Source organism: Mauremys mutica, chromosome 7, assembly GCF_020497125.1.
Source record: "Mauremys mutica isolate MM-2020 ecotype Southern chromosome 7, ASM2049712v1, whole genome shotgun sequence".
Lineage (NCBI taxonomy): Eukaryota > Metazoa > Chordata > Testudines > Geoemydidae > Mauremys > Mauremys mutica.
In genome coordinates, this window is record NC_059078.1 from 9,818,532 (window position 1) to 9,833,575 (window position 15,044).

Here is a 15,044-nt window from a genome sequence, read left to right on the forward strand (position 1 = left end):
GATTCCCCATCCTTCTGATACCATTCCATATTTTAGGGGAATGCATTTAGTTTTTACTCAGATATATCTAGATGCTGCTATTATCCACTGCAAATAAAGGAATATTATTTTTAAAAGGAAAATTGCTGGCACTTTACCTTGTCCAAGCATATTTCTATTTGCATTATCTTAATATCTGGTTGCTTATCTCATGGTTTAGAAATGACAGGTGCTAGAAGTCTTTTGTTTGACAGGCTACTACACAAATAACTGTCTTGCTTGAAAGGGCTAATGCACTACTAATGAACAATAAATCAACTTTGATTATAAAGTGTCAGACCAATCAGTTTTCAGTTCAGCTCTATCACATTCTAGGCCAAGTCAGCTACACTGTTTAGTCAGGATTTGGGTTTCATTTTTACATCCTTATCAATGAAAATTTTTAAGGTAGTCACAGAGCTCATTTAAAGCCCTCTGAAAACGTATTTTCCAATTGATGTGAAGAAAGGAGTTTTAACAGTAGCACCATAGGAGCAATGCTTTTACAACAATTTCCTACATTGCTACTGCTACCATTCCCAAAAAGACATAACGTCTACACACACACACAAATTATAGATACACATACATTAATATATTTGATCACATATAGGTGTAAACATATAGAGAAACCTCTTCAAACTTGATTCAAAAGGTGTTTAAGATACCTGAAGACTTTGTACAGTAAACATGAGAACTAAGGGCCCAATTCTGCTATTACTTACTACCACGCATAGTGCTCACATGTATCCATTTATTTCAACGAAACACCTCACAATGCTTCCAGGATCGGGCCCTGAAGTGCTAGTCATAAAAACTAATTTTGATCCAAATGAAATATAATTTATTGTTTTGTTTTTAAAAAGATAGACTAGCATGTTTAATTTACATTTTATTAGATATAAACTTCAATAATTTAGTTAGTTAACATTTCAACACTGACAGCTAGAATAAATCCAACTATTTAGTTTCATAAACAGATCTTAGTCACCCATTGAATGATTCACACTTCCTGCTGCCAAACTTGTTTTTGTTAAAAATGAAGAAACTGTCATTTTCAGAATGCTGACATCTATTAAAATAAACACACTGCATTTTAAAGTTATTTTGCTTTTACATTTTCTGAATATGGGAATAATTTGACCTGTTCAGTATTTCCTTAAAACATGCAGGGTTTGAAAGAGTTAATTCCAAAGAGGAAGAGTGTATATGCACTTTGCTCTAAACTTACCACCCACTTCCTAAGGGTTCCCTCCTCCCCACTACCACCAGCCTAGAAAAATCATCTCATTTGCACGGCAGTACTGTATTGCAGGGCTGACACTTAACTTAGCTACATTTAGATCCTGTTACACATGTATTTCACTGGAGTTCATATCACTAGTCAATGTCAAAAACAAAGCTCACTCACTTAATTTCACATGGCAAATTTACTAGCAAATAAATTCAGCAATCATAGTGCCTGACATTTAAACCTCACAAAGTATTTTATTCATCTGTGTGGTGGCTTGGGGTTTTTTTGTTTTTGCAAACTACAGTCATTTAGTCAGCTAAGATAAAAAAAGTCCAGGCAGATATGGAAACAAACTGTCAGAATGAAAAGAGCAATAACATTCTATTTGTTTACTTATTACATCTGTAATAACCTACAAAAGAAGCAAACAAAATACAATTCCCTTCTTTTACATGTAATTAGTTACCAAGTGCTTCAAAAAATTATTGCGCTGGATGAAAATAAAGCACAGCATAAAAGCAGCAATAAAAGTAAAAAACCAAAATAAAATAAAATTAAAGACTGCAGAGATATAAACAGTCTTTTATTTTTAAAGCTCTCACATATTTCTGAAGAGTTGAGAAACAGGCCTGTGCATTGTAGCTCTCTACCTTTTAACCCCCAGTTTTGTCTGAGCTGATTCTAGTCACTGTGCAACTGCCTTAAGGTGATCAACAAAGATTAAAAAAGAAAACAAAAAACTTTAAAAAGCAATATGCCTCTTTATGCCTACATCTGCAAAATGAAACGGTCACGCTGTGCGCAAGGAAGATACCAACAAAAAAAATCACAAAATCAATCATATTGACAAACCTGACAAACTCCATTTAGCTGCCACCACAAACAGAGTGCTGGGCCATGAAGCTCTAATAAGCCTTGTTCTACAGTCTTTAGCTTCCTCAGGTTACAGACAGATTGCACGCGCAAGGGTGCTCCTGAGCTGACAAGATGCAAAACTACCCAATCAGCCACGCCCTTCTCCACCAATCACAACCAGCCTCTAAACATAATCAGTTCAAACACCCTTACACAATGGGCCTCCTCTTTTTTACTGCCGGCAGGTGAAATAATGCTTCTGTGAAATAACGCTTTTGTCTCTAAAGCAACTACAGTTAATTGCTGTTAACCCTTTGACCTGACAGTGCATGTGTCTGCTCTCTAAAAAGCATGGCAAATAGCACACATTTACCCTCAATCAAACAGCTGTTAAGAAATATTCTTTAACAAATAATAATAATAAAAAAAAACATACTTACTGACAAACTGTTCAGGATTATAACCTTTAAGAGCAATCTGTTTTGCAGAGACTAGATGCCACTAAAAAATTCCCGCTAACACAATGGTTCATAACAATAATTTTTAAATTGGATGGAATCAAAGGACCAAAAACAGCATTAGAGAAAAATGCCCCACCCCACTTCAAAAACAACCTTTTAAAAACTTGTCATGTTAAATGATTTTTACCAAGCTTGAGTAGTTTTGTTCACTAAAGATTATGCATGTTATGATTACAAAAAAAACAACAACAGAAAATAAACAACAAAAAGCCCTCCACAAGAAGTTTGTACAAATGATTACTGTGTCTAGCCTACCTTCCCCTCTTTCTTTCATAAACAAAGCAAAGGGAAATTAATCACAGTCCTAGAATGGTAAGATGTTAAAATCTATCAGAAGGCAAGGATGCAACTCTTGTATCATTTAGATCAGTGTTTCACAAATGGGAGTTTTATCTGTCTGTTCTTAAGGCAGCCAAACAAACATTTCTGAGTTTAGTGGAAGTGAAACACTTTGTTTGGGTCTGTGGTACGTTTGTAACACTAGGGTTAGTGGTTTCATGTAACTCAAAACAATCCCTCTTGACATCTCACATATTCAAGCTCAAATAAATACTTTTTTGGCCCTAGTCTTTAATATAAAAACAAATCTTGTTTTTGTGCGGTCTCTAATCTATGGATTGGAACAGTCCCCGTAACCTATTTTACTGGTCTAAAAACCTATAATAAATTACCTGCGTCGTCTGTGTCAATATTACTAAGGAAAATGTCAGTCATTGTTTTTAGTATTTTTTATCCTCACAGTTTCTAGATAAGAAATTGGTTTAAAAAGTTAGTTTAGATGCAAGTAACTGAAAACCAGAACCACATTAACAACATCACCATTTACAATCGTACTTTATTTGCAAGAGTCAATGAATATCAGACAACAGCCCTATTAGTTATGCTGCCAAAGAACCTTGCAAGAAGCAAAGACAAAGGACCCAATTTAGTGACAACTTGTGATCTGATGTTAAATGGGATGTGATACAGATTGCTTTCCACCCTAAAGTGTTTTCATGTCAGATAACAAATTTATTAATGGGATTTTTTTCAGGTCAGAAAAAATCTGACCCAACCCTCTTATGAATGTTTAATAAGGGACTAAGAGCATCTTTTGCACGACCCTAAATCTGCCAGAAAGAGCCTCCATGAATCAGAAAGATCCTGCCTCTTAAAGGCACACACAAAAATTGAAGGACAGGTCAGCACATAAATGGCATGGAAACAGATGATGTTTGTAAATATCACATATGATGAACAGAAAAAAAAACAAAAAAAACTACGTACAACCACAGAGAATTTAAAAGTAAACACCACCTAGAGGTGATGTTTTGGATGAATTAACACAACGCTGCACTGAGGAGAATGCCTTCTGTCCAGCGACCTCAAAGAACAGTTGATTGCCACAAACTGTTTGAGATTATTGCAAATACAGGGGTTAGATTTTTCAATATTTTCTCTCGGGGTCTACCTCCCGCCCCATTCATTATCATGTAACATCCCTCTGGCAACTACAGTAATAGTTTACATGAAAAAGTAACATTAAGAAAGTGTTTCATGTATTTTTAGCTTCTTTTAATGGTATATAAGCAGAAGAAAACAAGGAGGGGAGCCAGCATCACATGACCTGGTAGCACTCCAAAGACCAATAGCAAGCGGTCCATGAACCACAGTTTGGAAAACTCTGATCTGGTTTGTATGGCTCGATGCAAACTTTCTGGCAATAACATTACATGAATCATGATTAAATCATGTCTTTAATTTTTTTATTTTCATATACAGCCCCACACAGGCACATACTGCACAAAGGAGGATCACTGCCTAGTTTCATCCTCAGTTTCACCATTGCCATATAACTCGGGACAGAAGTCCATTCTCTGGTGCTATGTCAGCAAAGACCTGAGTCTATGAAGCTAGCACGTCATTTGTGGCACATACCATCATCTCCTTTTCATAAACAACAAAAGATGCAATCTAGTGGCATAAGCACAGGACTGTGAGCTAGGGGACGCCTAATTTATAATCCTGGCTCTGACACTAACTCCCTCTCTGGCCTTCAACAAGGCCCAGAGGCTTTTTTATTTTTAAAGTAACCAACAATCTTGGGCACTTCAGTTTTTAGAGCCTCACTTCAGAGATCTATGCACTCACTTTCAGAGCCGCTGAGCCCCCCCCACTTCAAATGAAGTTAGCCTCTTCCTCTGTCTCCCCATCTGCAAAATGGGGACAATATTACTTACCTGCTTCTCGGGCATGTCGTGAAGATTGATGTTTTTAAAATGCTTTGAAGATGAAAAGTGCCATTTAATGTACTAAGTGCCAGCTGTGGAACTGGCCAGCAGTATTTTTAAAGCACTTCATACCTCTTCATATAAAAGCTTCATACCTGCAAACTCAGTCACGGTCTGCTATGAACGAGGATTCCCAGAGCGGTAGAGAGCGTAGCGTGGTTCAGTAGGGTCACAAGAAAACACAGCCAGCAAATATTGCAGAAGACCAGGAAGAACAGCATGTTCCCCCTTTTAAATCTGCTAGGATATGGCAAATACTGAATAGTGGATATAACTGGCATGTGGAAATCAGAGATTTACTACATGAATAGGAAATGAAAGCTAGAAATGATGGCTCAGGGATAAGTGAGGAGTCCTGGATGGCTATTTGGCACTAGACTCAACTGAATTTTGACCCATATTAAATAGCAGTCATGATAGTAGGTGAAACGCTGTGAGACAAAAATGGGTCTCTCTCTGTGCAGAGAGCAGTGGAACTCTATTACTGTGGGGCAGATTCTGTTCTCGTTTACACTGGTGTAAATCTGGAGTAACCCCAATGACCTCAGTGAAGTTACTCAGGACTTACATCAGTATAAATGGAGCAGAATCTGGCCCAGCATGCTGCCTTAACAGAGACCAATTCAAAGATGAAAGCATCATACAGGGCAAAATGCCTGACATTAATGCTCAGTGCAAGATTTAACCCAGGCAAATGAGGTCATATGCTTTAGTCTGGGCCATTCCAGGTAACAAGAGGAGGGACAGAGCTGATCATTCACATAATAGGTTAATAGATGGAAGAAAAAAAATCAGACAAATAGGAACAAATCTAACAATAAAAATTGGTGTATTAACAATTTATGGGAAAGCTATAAGAAAGATTACTAATAATATTGGGGCTTTTTGCCTCTTAGATTTTTCTCTGCTTTTTTGGTTGTATATTTCATGGTATTAATTCCCCACTCCTTTTATCCATAAAAAAGTACAGAAGGCTTCCCCACACTGCCTCTTCCATATGCACAGATCTGGGGAACAATCAGCAGAGGTAAGCCCATGTCCACTGGATCCTTCGCCACTGTGCTGAGATGCCCACCAGCCTGACAAATGTGATGTGGGGGCTTTGTGATTTGGGTGGATTTACAGTGGAAACAATGATGTTATAAGTAGCACTGTATTTTGAAGAGACTCTGCCAATTTGATAGCTACTCAGTTTAAAAACCAAACCAAACCATGAGTTAAAAGTGCTATACCTTGGCTTGGGCCCCCATGCCAGTTTTTGTAATCACATTTTCCTAGTCTAAGAATTGTTTACGTTCCTAGTTGTTTGAAAGATCTACAAAAACAATTGGGGAAAAAATATCAGGGACTGAACAGGACACAGTGAAACTGACGTTACACTAAGTGCTGTGAAATGCACAAAGCAAACTCCACCCCCACGCCACATACACACTTTTAGTAATTTTAAAGGGTAAAATATTTTCAGGCAGAAGTATGATTTTTAAGGTGACTGTGTCCCTCTTAAAAATACAAAACAAAACCCTATCTATCCACAGGGCTCTAAAGTAGTTAATATAAGTATCAATATTGTTTGTGTCAATGCTATGCCTATTATGATATGGAGCTAATTATGTTGTTTTTCCTTATTGTTCATACAAGTTTGGCTTGAAGAAGACATTTTTATCTCCTCTCAATGTTGTACAATGGTTTAAATTTCTCTCCATGACATGTGTTAAATTACCATTCACATCCTCATTTAATGCAACATTTTATAATGCCAGTGTTACTAGTTAATTTATATATACACAGCAGGATGTGTCAACATTCAGGTGAGTTATGACTATGATTGTGCAGGAGTTATGGAAGACATTTCAGCAAAATGATGGTTCCCTTTAAACATAAAAATATTAATAATGAATCAAACATCCCAGGTAAAAACAAATTTTATTTAATTGCATCCCCCCATCATCCTTAAAATAAGTAAAATAAATAAAAATGGCAACAATGTCACTCTGCGTTCATATCTGATTGACTTAATAAATAGCCATCTTCTTCCCCTCCTAAACTGTAATATCTTGTTTCCACCATAAAGTAAAATTTATAGCACACTCCTATACCAGCAGGTTTGCATCAGTTACAGCATAGTGTGCAAATTGTTCCAAGTGTGCATGGACATATTCCCTACATTATTTTCTGCCCCAAAGTACACAATATATTGACACGCAATCGCCATTAAATGCTCTCTGTTACTTTCCTGAATGATCTGAGATCACATTTATGTCACGTACAGTAGAGGAAATGCAGAGGTTGCCATTAAAAACTCCATTATTTGCCTCAAGTTGACACATGTCGGTACTGGAGAGACCACAGAGTCACACTTAAAATAGGAAATAAGTGTGGTGAATATCTGGTAGCAAATGGCAAAATCTCACTTTAAAAGGGTGACTACTTTATACAAAAATAATCTACTATGCACGCCAACCACCTATGGCACGGGGAAGGAAAACAGGCATCTTGTCATTACATTAAGGTTACCAGGATAAAAAAAATTAACTTCAATCTTTTTTTTTGTTTTTTTTTAAATATTTATTAAACAGAAATGGCTGCACTTCTGGACCCCCTGTGAACAAGGCCAGCTCCTATGAAGACACGGTGTAAATGATTTTAAAGGCAGACAATACAAGTTTTACCGTCCCTAATGCTAAAGGCTTTGCACTTTGATAGAGAACACGACCCTCTGATACTTAATACAAATACAGCTTTATGTGAAAAACTTGTTTTTATATATACTGCCCTCTACTGTAATTTTGCTTCTCTTCAAGAGACTTACTGCTTCAGCTCTTTCAACAAACTAAAAAAGTGTACGAAATTATATGTACTTAGGCAATAACTGAAATATATAAATTGCAAGTTTTAAATAAAAAGAAAAAAATCTAGTGAAATAAGGTACCCTCAATGTAAAAATGCACATTAGTCTATTATATAGCTCACTCACACAGCATAGGAGTGCCAAACTATATATTTTAGCCTGTCTAGGAGAATAACCTGTATTACTGTTGGGCATCTTGCCGACTTTTACTCGCTCTCCTGGGAAAGCACGTCGGCATATTTTCAATAAAACACCTTCTTAGCAGTAATGGGCCTCTGTTCTCATTTCAGTGGTCCCTAAGGTTTCATGATACAGTATATTTAGCTGACTCGCAGTTCAAGTTTTCCTCCAGCATGCAAAAGATACATAATTTAAAAAAAAATAAATAAAAAAAGGCGAAAAAAGAGATTCTCTTATCTTCTGTTTAAAGAAGAAAACAGTTAACTTTATCAATAAAAAAATGATGGCCTGGTTTATTTCCTAAATAGATGTTTATGCTAAAGCACTGTAAGTTTAGATAGAGGCATATAAAGAAGTTGTATTATGATAGTGCTGCTGGTGCTATATGAAGAGGGAGAATTTTCAAAGAAGTGGCTTGGGATCTCACCAATCCCATTAAAGTTAACAGGTGTCACAATAGCTAAATCTCCATGTACAGGGTTTAAAATGTGCTTCCAGGATGACAAAGTGAAGTGCATCACTCTAACTTCCAAACTTTGCAGATTATCCTAGTATGCCCTCTAACAGAAAAGGTGACTGAATTCAGCCAGAAATACATGGGGAAGCCCTTTACAAAAATGACTGACTGCTGCCATGCGTGGCTTGAAAACTTCTCTGAATGAAACTGCCTTTCTGTGGCCTTGCACTATTGGGAGGATCTTTCAGAAATTCACCCCCTGATTGCTCTGGACACTACAGGAGCCCCCTTCCCAATGACATTATTTGCTGAAAGCAATGAGTGTTCTGGAAGGCCTTCTAACAGTCACATCCCTCCAACATTGCAAAGCATGGAAAACTCATTTCCAATAGTTCCAATCTCGCTGGGAGAATCCAAGTTTCTCCTCTGATCCTGGGCACAAGCTGAAAGGAGAGGCAAAAAATAGCCACTAATATCAGACCTCCACCTCTATGAGATACTGGTTCTCCTGCTGTTGCCGAGCTTCCTGAGATTCTCTCGTCTCCTTCTCTGTTGGCCTCCTAGCGTCACTGTTTTGCACGCGTCAGCTCAGCAGAGCTGGCATACAGTGGGAGTAGATGGGAGGGTGCACAGAGGAATAGGCACAGGAGCAAATAGCCTCATCTGGCCAAGCATCCACTAAGTCCTCAGAAGTAGTAGCAGTTTCAGTGTCTTACAAGGGTGAGAGAATTAGTAAATAGGCGTTGGAAGGAAAATGAGAAAGGAACCATACGTTCAAAAATGTGGAGCCTTTAGGGTACTCCCATCACTTTAAAATTTGTTCTTGCAACACTGACTTTTTTTTTTTTTGGTTGCTCTTATATATGCGTCGCAATTCTGTGTCGTTGTAGCAAACTACTGGCACATATTAACGCAGCGTCACAATCTGCAGTGCGTTAAAAATACACGGAATCTGCATCCAATTAAACGAAGCCCTGCCCCCCCCAATCAAACCAAAGAGGACTCCTGTCTGCAAGCATGGTTTGTGAATTATGACCATTTCCTATCTGAATTGGCTACTGCATGTTGCATTCCTTCCTCCCTCCAGGTCAGAAGAAAGAGATGACTGCTAAGGGTACCATGATCCCAGACTGGGTCCTCTTCTTTCAGCATAAGTGGTCAACAGGAGTCAGAGACTTTGCTGGGCTGGCCAAGTTCTTCCCTCTTGTGTGTGCAGCTGCTGCCCCCTCTGTGTGCTGGCAGTCTGCAGACTGCAAAGAGCACTCAGTCACACAGTGCGGCGGAGTCAGCAGAGAGAAGGCAGAGCCAGAGTCAGTTTGAGCAAGGAGCTGTGGGACAGGAAGGAGCTGTGAGGTGGAGCTCCTGGCTTTCTGTCCTGCCAATGTTCATTTCCGCCCCTCGGTCCCTGAGGTACAACCACTCTGGCCCTCTGTGGATCCTTGGTTCCAATTGTCATGTATCAATGGGCCCCCTCTCTCCTCTACAGCCCAGAATCCTGGCCACAATACAATGCATCTGACAGAGAATGTAGGATGCAGCAGGTTTTTGGTCTGGTAGGAGAGGGACTATATGGGCTGACCAAAAGATGGAACCACACCAGGGTCCCTCAAAATAAAGTGAAACTCGTAGCACGAGAAAGCCGAAAGTTCCTTTTTTTTTTGCTAAAGAAGCCTGAAGAGTTGGAAATAAATACACACACACACACACACACACACAGATCATAAAGCAATATATAAAAAGTTAATAGTACTTAAGTATTCAAACTTTTGCCTTCAGGAAGCCAAAAGCATGTTATTCAAACTCTATACAGACAAAATCACTATCTGTCACTGAATTGCAACCATTTCTGGGGTGGAACACAGCAGCTGCTTAACAGTGCAGCACTATACAATAGTTCAGGACACCTGAAGCGAAGAATCCTGTACTCAAATGAAATTGCAGGGTGGATAAGCAGGCAGAATATACCTACTCAAAGTGTAATTTGGTAAGGACAATGGCTCTGATACCCTTATTCTTGCAAAAAAGCTGTACGGTATTTTTAACTTTAAAATCCAATTAACTATTTGGGGGAGGGGAAGAATTCTGATTTTAAAAGAACATTCCTAACAATATATAGAGAGGAGCATTAGTGCTGAAGTTTTTTTAAAAAAATCTAAAAGCTGTATGAAATTGTAATACTAGAAATGACTGGATTTGCTGAAATGTTCCTTATAAAACTTGTAATACAGAGTAAAAATGCAGTGTAAATCCTGCTATCTCAGAAGTTCCCTAAACAGAAAAATCTCTCTTTTAATCAGTTTATATCTTTAACATATATTAGTTTGGAAGAGTCCCAGGGCATAATTGTGTGTCGTGGCTAGGCACGTTAATAGCTGTTCCCTTCAGCTACTGATTTCTTTAACCGGTCAATTTACTATTTTACTGTGCTGTACTTATTGGTCTATTTCACAGCCTCACCATCTTGATGCAAAATCTAAATAGGAATGGAGAGAAAGGGCTGGGTTAGTTACAGGCTTGTTTGTTACCTTGGGAATGTACAACTTTCAATTCCCAGCTATGGTTTCAAACATCTGCATGCCTGATGCTTATCTGAAAAGTGAAATCTGCATGCAAGCAAGGTGGTGAGCTAAACTGACAAACTGGTGCAGTAGTGAGGTCACAGACACGAGGAAGTGGAGCTACCCCCATTTCCTCCAAAAACTACAGAAATCAGCCGTCAAACCTAGAAAAAAAAATGAGTCGAGCAGACTCTTTAGGGTTTCCTGCTTGTCGGGCTCAACAGGGGTTGATACGGGAAAATAACGTGTGGCGGTCCTCTGGAGCTCTGCCTGCTTCTACTGTCAGCACTTTCTTCCCACTTACTTTGTGTTCTCCCTCCCTGTGGTCCTTTCACTTCTCCTTTCTGTCCCAAGTGCTGTACCCCTTATTCCTTCAGCTTTGTCACCTAACACACAAGATCTGTCCCTTTGCCCCTCCCTCCTTCTAGCCCCATCCCTTGGATCTCCATCCCTTCTAGCTCCATCCATCCATCCTGCTGCAGCTCTGTTTTCTCATTTAAAATCCTGTCCCCATCTCCTTCCTTCCAATATCTTCCTCCTCCTGTTCCCAAGCTCTTTCTTCCCTCTTCCCTGCAAACCCAATCTTCCTCTCTTTTCCACTTCAAGTGCTGCGACACTCGCCTGAAACCCAAGCTCCATCTCCCCTACCCTCCGCTCTTATCCCCTCACACCACCCCCCAAGCTTTCCCCCTTTCAAATGCCTCACCTTCTCCTAAATATTGTCTTCTCTTCCCTTCTTGTTCTCTAAGTACTTAACTGTCCTCACTGTTCCCACCCTCCAATCCATGCTGCTGGGAAATGCCCACACTGGTTCTTATGGCCAGTTCCATGCTCCCACTCTGGGTTGGATCCTCATTCTGTGAGGAACAGCTTACGAGTGGGGGAGTCCCAGAAGGTGATTCAGCAAGGTAACTAGAGATGTTCCCAAAGCTGGAGAGATTCTGGCAGGAGGTGGCTACTTTCCATAGGAACAAACACCTGAGCTCTGAGCCCATCCAACAACACACTTTGAAATTAGTCACGTGGACTTTATGTTAGGGACAAGAAAACCTCTAATAATGTGCCATTCCAGTCCAGACAAGCTCAGTTTCAATCTCAAAGGCAAAGCCCGTGTCCACTGAGATGAAGGTCCAAGTTTAACAGGTTTCTCAGCATTATAAGCGGGCTTTCCTGTACTACAGTGGAGCCACTCATTTAATGGCTTTTCAGCACTGCCATTATAAACCAGAACTTTCCAGGTGTTTATTACTCAGCTTTAAAAATTGGCTCGGTGCTGAAATTTGGCAAACAAGGTGTCAGCCTAGGAGTGAATTTTATTTTTTGCCAATTTTGTACTTTAAAAAAACCTGACACTGTTTTGGCCTACATTAAAAAAAAGTAGGTTCTCTGCAACATCAGTGATATGTAATATTGTCAGCTAGAGCTTCACAGATTTAATGCCTGAAATTATTTTGAAGGTGAATAGTGCTATGGCAGTGCTAATTATTAACTACTATTATTATTACTGATGTACGTGCATAAAAGCTTCTTTAGAAACATGAAGTAGAAAGAAAACAAGGGCCCAATTCTGAAACAACTTAAGCACATGAGTAACTTTAATCACATGCATAAGTGTTTACAGGAGTAGGCCCTAAATTTGAGCTATGAAAGAAAAAAATGGACATGGAAGTGTTATGTTCAACTTTCTAAGAAAGTATTTCAGTTCCCAAAAGATATGAAGGATACCAGTGTAATTGGCTCTGTGACTAAGTTAGCTTTGGTGTAGCATTAGTTTTAAATAAAGTTAAATTTAGTGCTTACTAGGGATTTGATCCTGCATCATTGGCTTTGTGAGCTTTGCTATTCACTTCAATAGCATAGGATCAGGCCCAAAAGGTGCTTCTGAGTAAAGTCCTTCATTTGGTTGCAGAATAGATAGAGCAGAGGTAGCGACTTCTCCATATCCACCTTGCTCCTGACTTGGGAACTCCCATCTCTAGGGGTGCCCAAGCAGTTAATGGCCTCTCTAGTAACACAGTGAGCATGGCTGTTAATTAATGCTAAATGTATTGATGTGGACAGGTATCCACTAAGAATGATGGATGGAATTCTCAAAAGGTGCCAAGAGAAATGCTCTAGGAATTATTCCAAGGAAGTTCTAGGGCATGTGTTATATATGAGGTCAGAGTAGGATCACAGTGGTCCGTTCTGGCTTTGGCATCTGCAAATCTATTCAGAGTCCAAATCCTCTAGGCTTTTTGAAAACCTGCCTAGACTGATACCACAAAACTCATTTTACACAGACCCCCTAACTCTAACCTGGGCTGGATACAGCTTCGTTAAAGAGAGGTGAAGAATAAGCTATCCCCATTACAGAATCTCCTGAGCCACCAGCTCCCCAGACTCTTTATCATCTTTTTAGTGTATTGAGGATTTTATAAAAGCAAAACCTATGATCAGTACTGCTTCTTTTGCCAGGGAACCCTTTCATTTGGAAAGCTCCAGTTTGTAAGGAGCGATATCAAAGTAGCCTGAATAGGTCATCAATGCCACTTTCAAAAACAGCAAAAAGGAGAACAATGTATCTTCCTGAAAACTTTATGGTCACCTCAGCAGCAGGTATTGAAATACAATTAATGATAATGCATTTAATATGGCAGCATCACAACAATTTACATCTCATTAAAATATTAAAGAAATTTAAGAAAAGTTGCAGAATGAGTCTCTCAAATGAGCTGCACGGCAACCGGAGAACCCAAATACCAGATAAATACGGTACTTCTGCAGTGTCCTTAAAAAGCCTTAAAGAAATACCAGTTCATGGCCTGACCCAGTGGCCTAGTGTTTGGTGCCCTGCGATACTCTGAGAGCGAACCCATTCAATTCCTTGTCAGGTCTCATTCATCAGCTCAGACGAGGAATATTGCAAAGGTAACGTGCTCAGCTCCTGGTAGCAGGGATGGCCTCATACTGCTGGGCAGTGAGTCCCGTGGCCAGCCAACGGTTCCAAAGGGAGCTTTAACCAAAGCCTTCCTGGACAAGGGAAGGATGCCACAAGGCAGAGCACTGATGGAAGTGAGCGTAAAACAAGGAAGGAAGGAAGGAAATGGGTGGGAGTGTCTGTGGAAAGGACACTTTTGAACAAAGAGTTGATACAAAATTGAAAATTATTTGCCCTGTGACCCAGACTGAATTTTAGGCGCGCAGCTCACAGTGCTACAAATATTCCAAGGCTGCTACCGAGTTTGGGCACACACACGTCCAATGGTCCTTAGAGAATAACCGCTACAACCAAACTCACCCAGCAGGAAAACACAACAATAATAAAGGTAACCTTTTCAAAGTTGCTACACTTTAGGACCCTACCTCCATATTACTTAGGCTCCTGAATGCCTGTTAATTGTCAAAATGGGACTTAGGCCTGGGGGGGGGGGCGCAGAGGGACGGTTATACTGCTTTTCTTATACCAGTTTAATTACAGCTGTACAACTTGTGTGTAGATGAGGCCACAGGCTCCTAAATCACCTAGGCACTTTGGAAATTTTTAAAACCTCTTTTATAAAATATAATTAAAGTTCCACTAAAATAACATTATCGTATAAATGAGCGATACAAGCATACCGTGTGCATTAAGGTTGTCCATTCTGTTCTCTTTTTTTGGCTGTTGTTTAGCAACAGGCTCTGAGGCAGAGGTGAGTGGCAGAAGAAATGAGGAGTGAGGAAACAAGATGTATCAAAAGTGGGAGGGCATTTCAGACCTGCCTTCACGCCCCTGCCACAACAGGTGACAAACCTGTGGGGAGCAGAGAGCAGGAGGGGGCAGGAGAGAGAGAGAAAGGATCTACAGGACTATGGAGAAAGCAAGTGGGGTTCCCTGGAGAACATGGAGAACTGCGGGGATCTACAGTGGCCTGGGGACAAAGTAGGACTGTCAAGGAGCTTATCAGTATGTCTACTGATTGCACGGAAAAACCCACGGCACCAAGTCTCAGGGCCCATATCAGTTGACTCTGGATAGGGAAGCTGGGGCTGTGTGGTTAAAAATAGCAGTATAGATGTTCCCAATTGGGCTTTGAAGCTCAGAGTCTGAAACCCGGCGAGGGGGAAGGATCTCTAAGCATGGG

The 15,044-nt window shown here is 39.8% G+C and overlaps 1 protein-coding gene across 16 annotated transcripts in view; it reads right to left on the reverse strand.

Annotated features, from left to right (window-relative positions):
• The window catches only part of FOXP1 (forkhead box P1), a 498,144-nt gene that overhangs the window by 102,385 nt on the left and 380,715 nt on the right, over positions 1 to 15,044 (reverse strand). The window contains exon 1 of one of the 16 annotated variants that reach the window (XM_045023146.1): positions 2,105 to 2,204. The exons of the other annotated variants lie outside the window; for them this stretch is intronic. The gene's annotated coding sequence lies outside the window, so the exon portion shown is untranslated. Of the gene's footprint in view, positions 1 to 2,104; positions 2,205 to 15,044 lie in introns of those variants that run through there. 16 annotated transcript variants of the gene reach the window in all.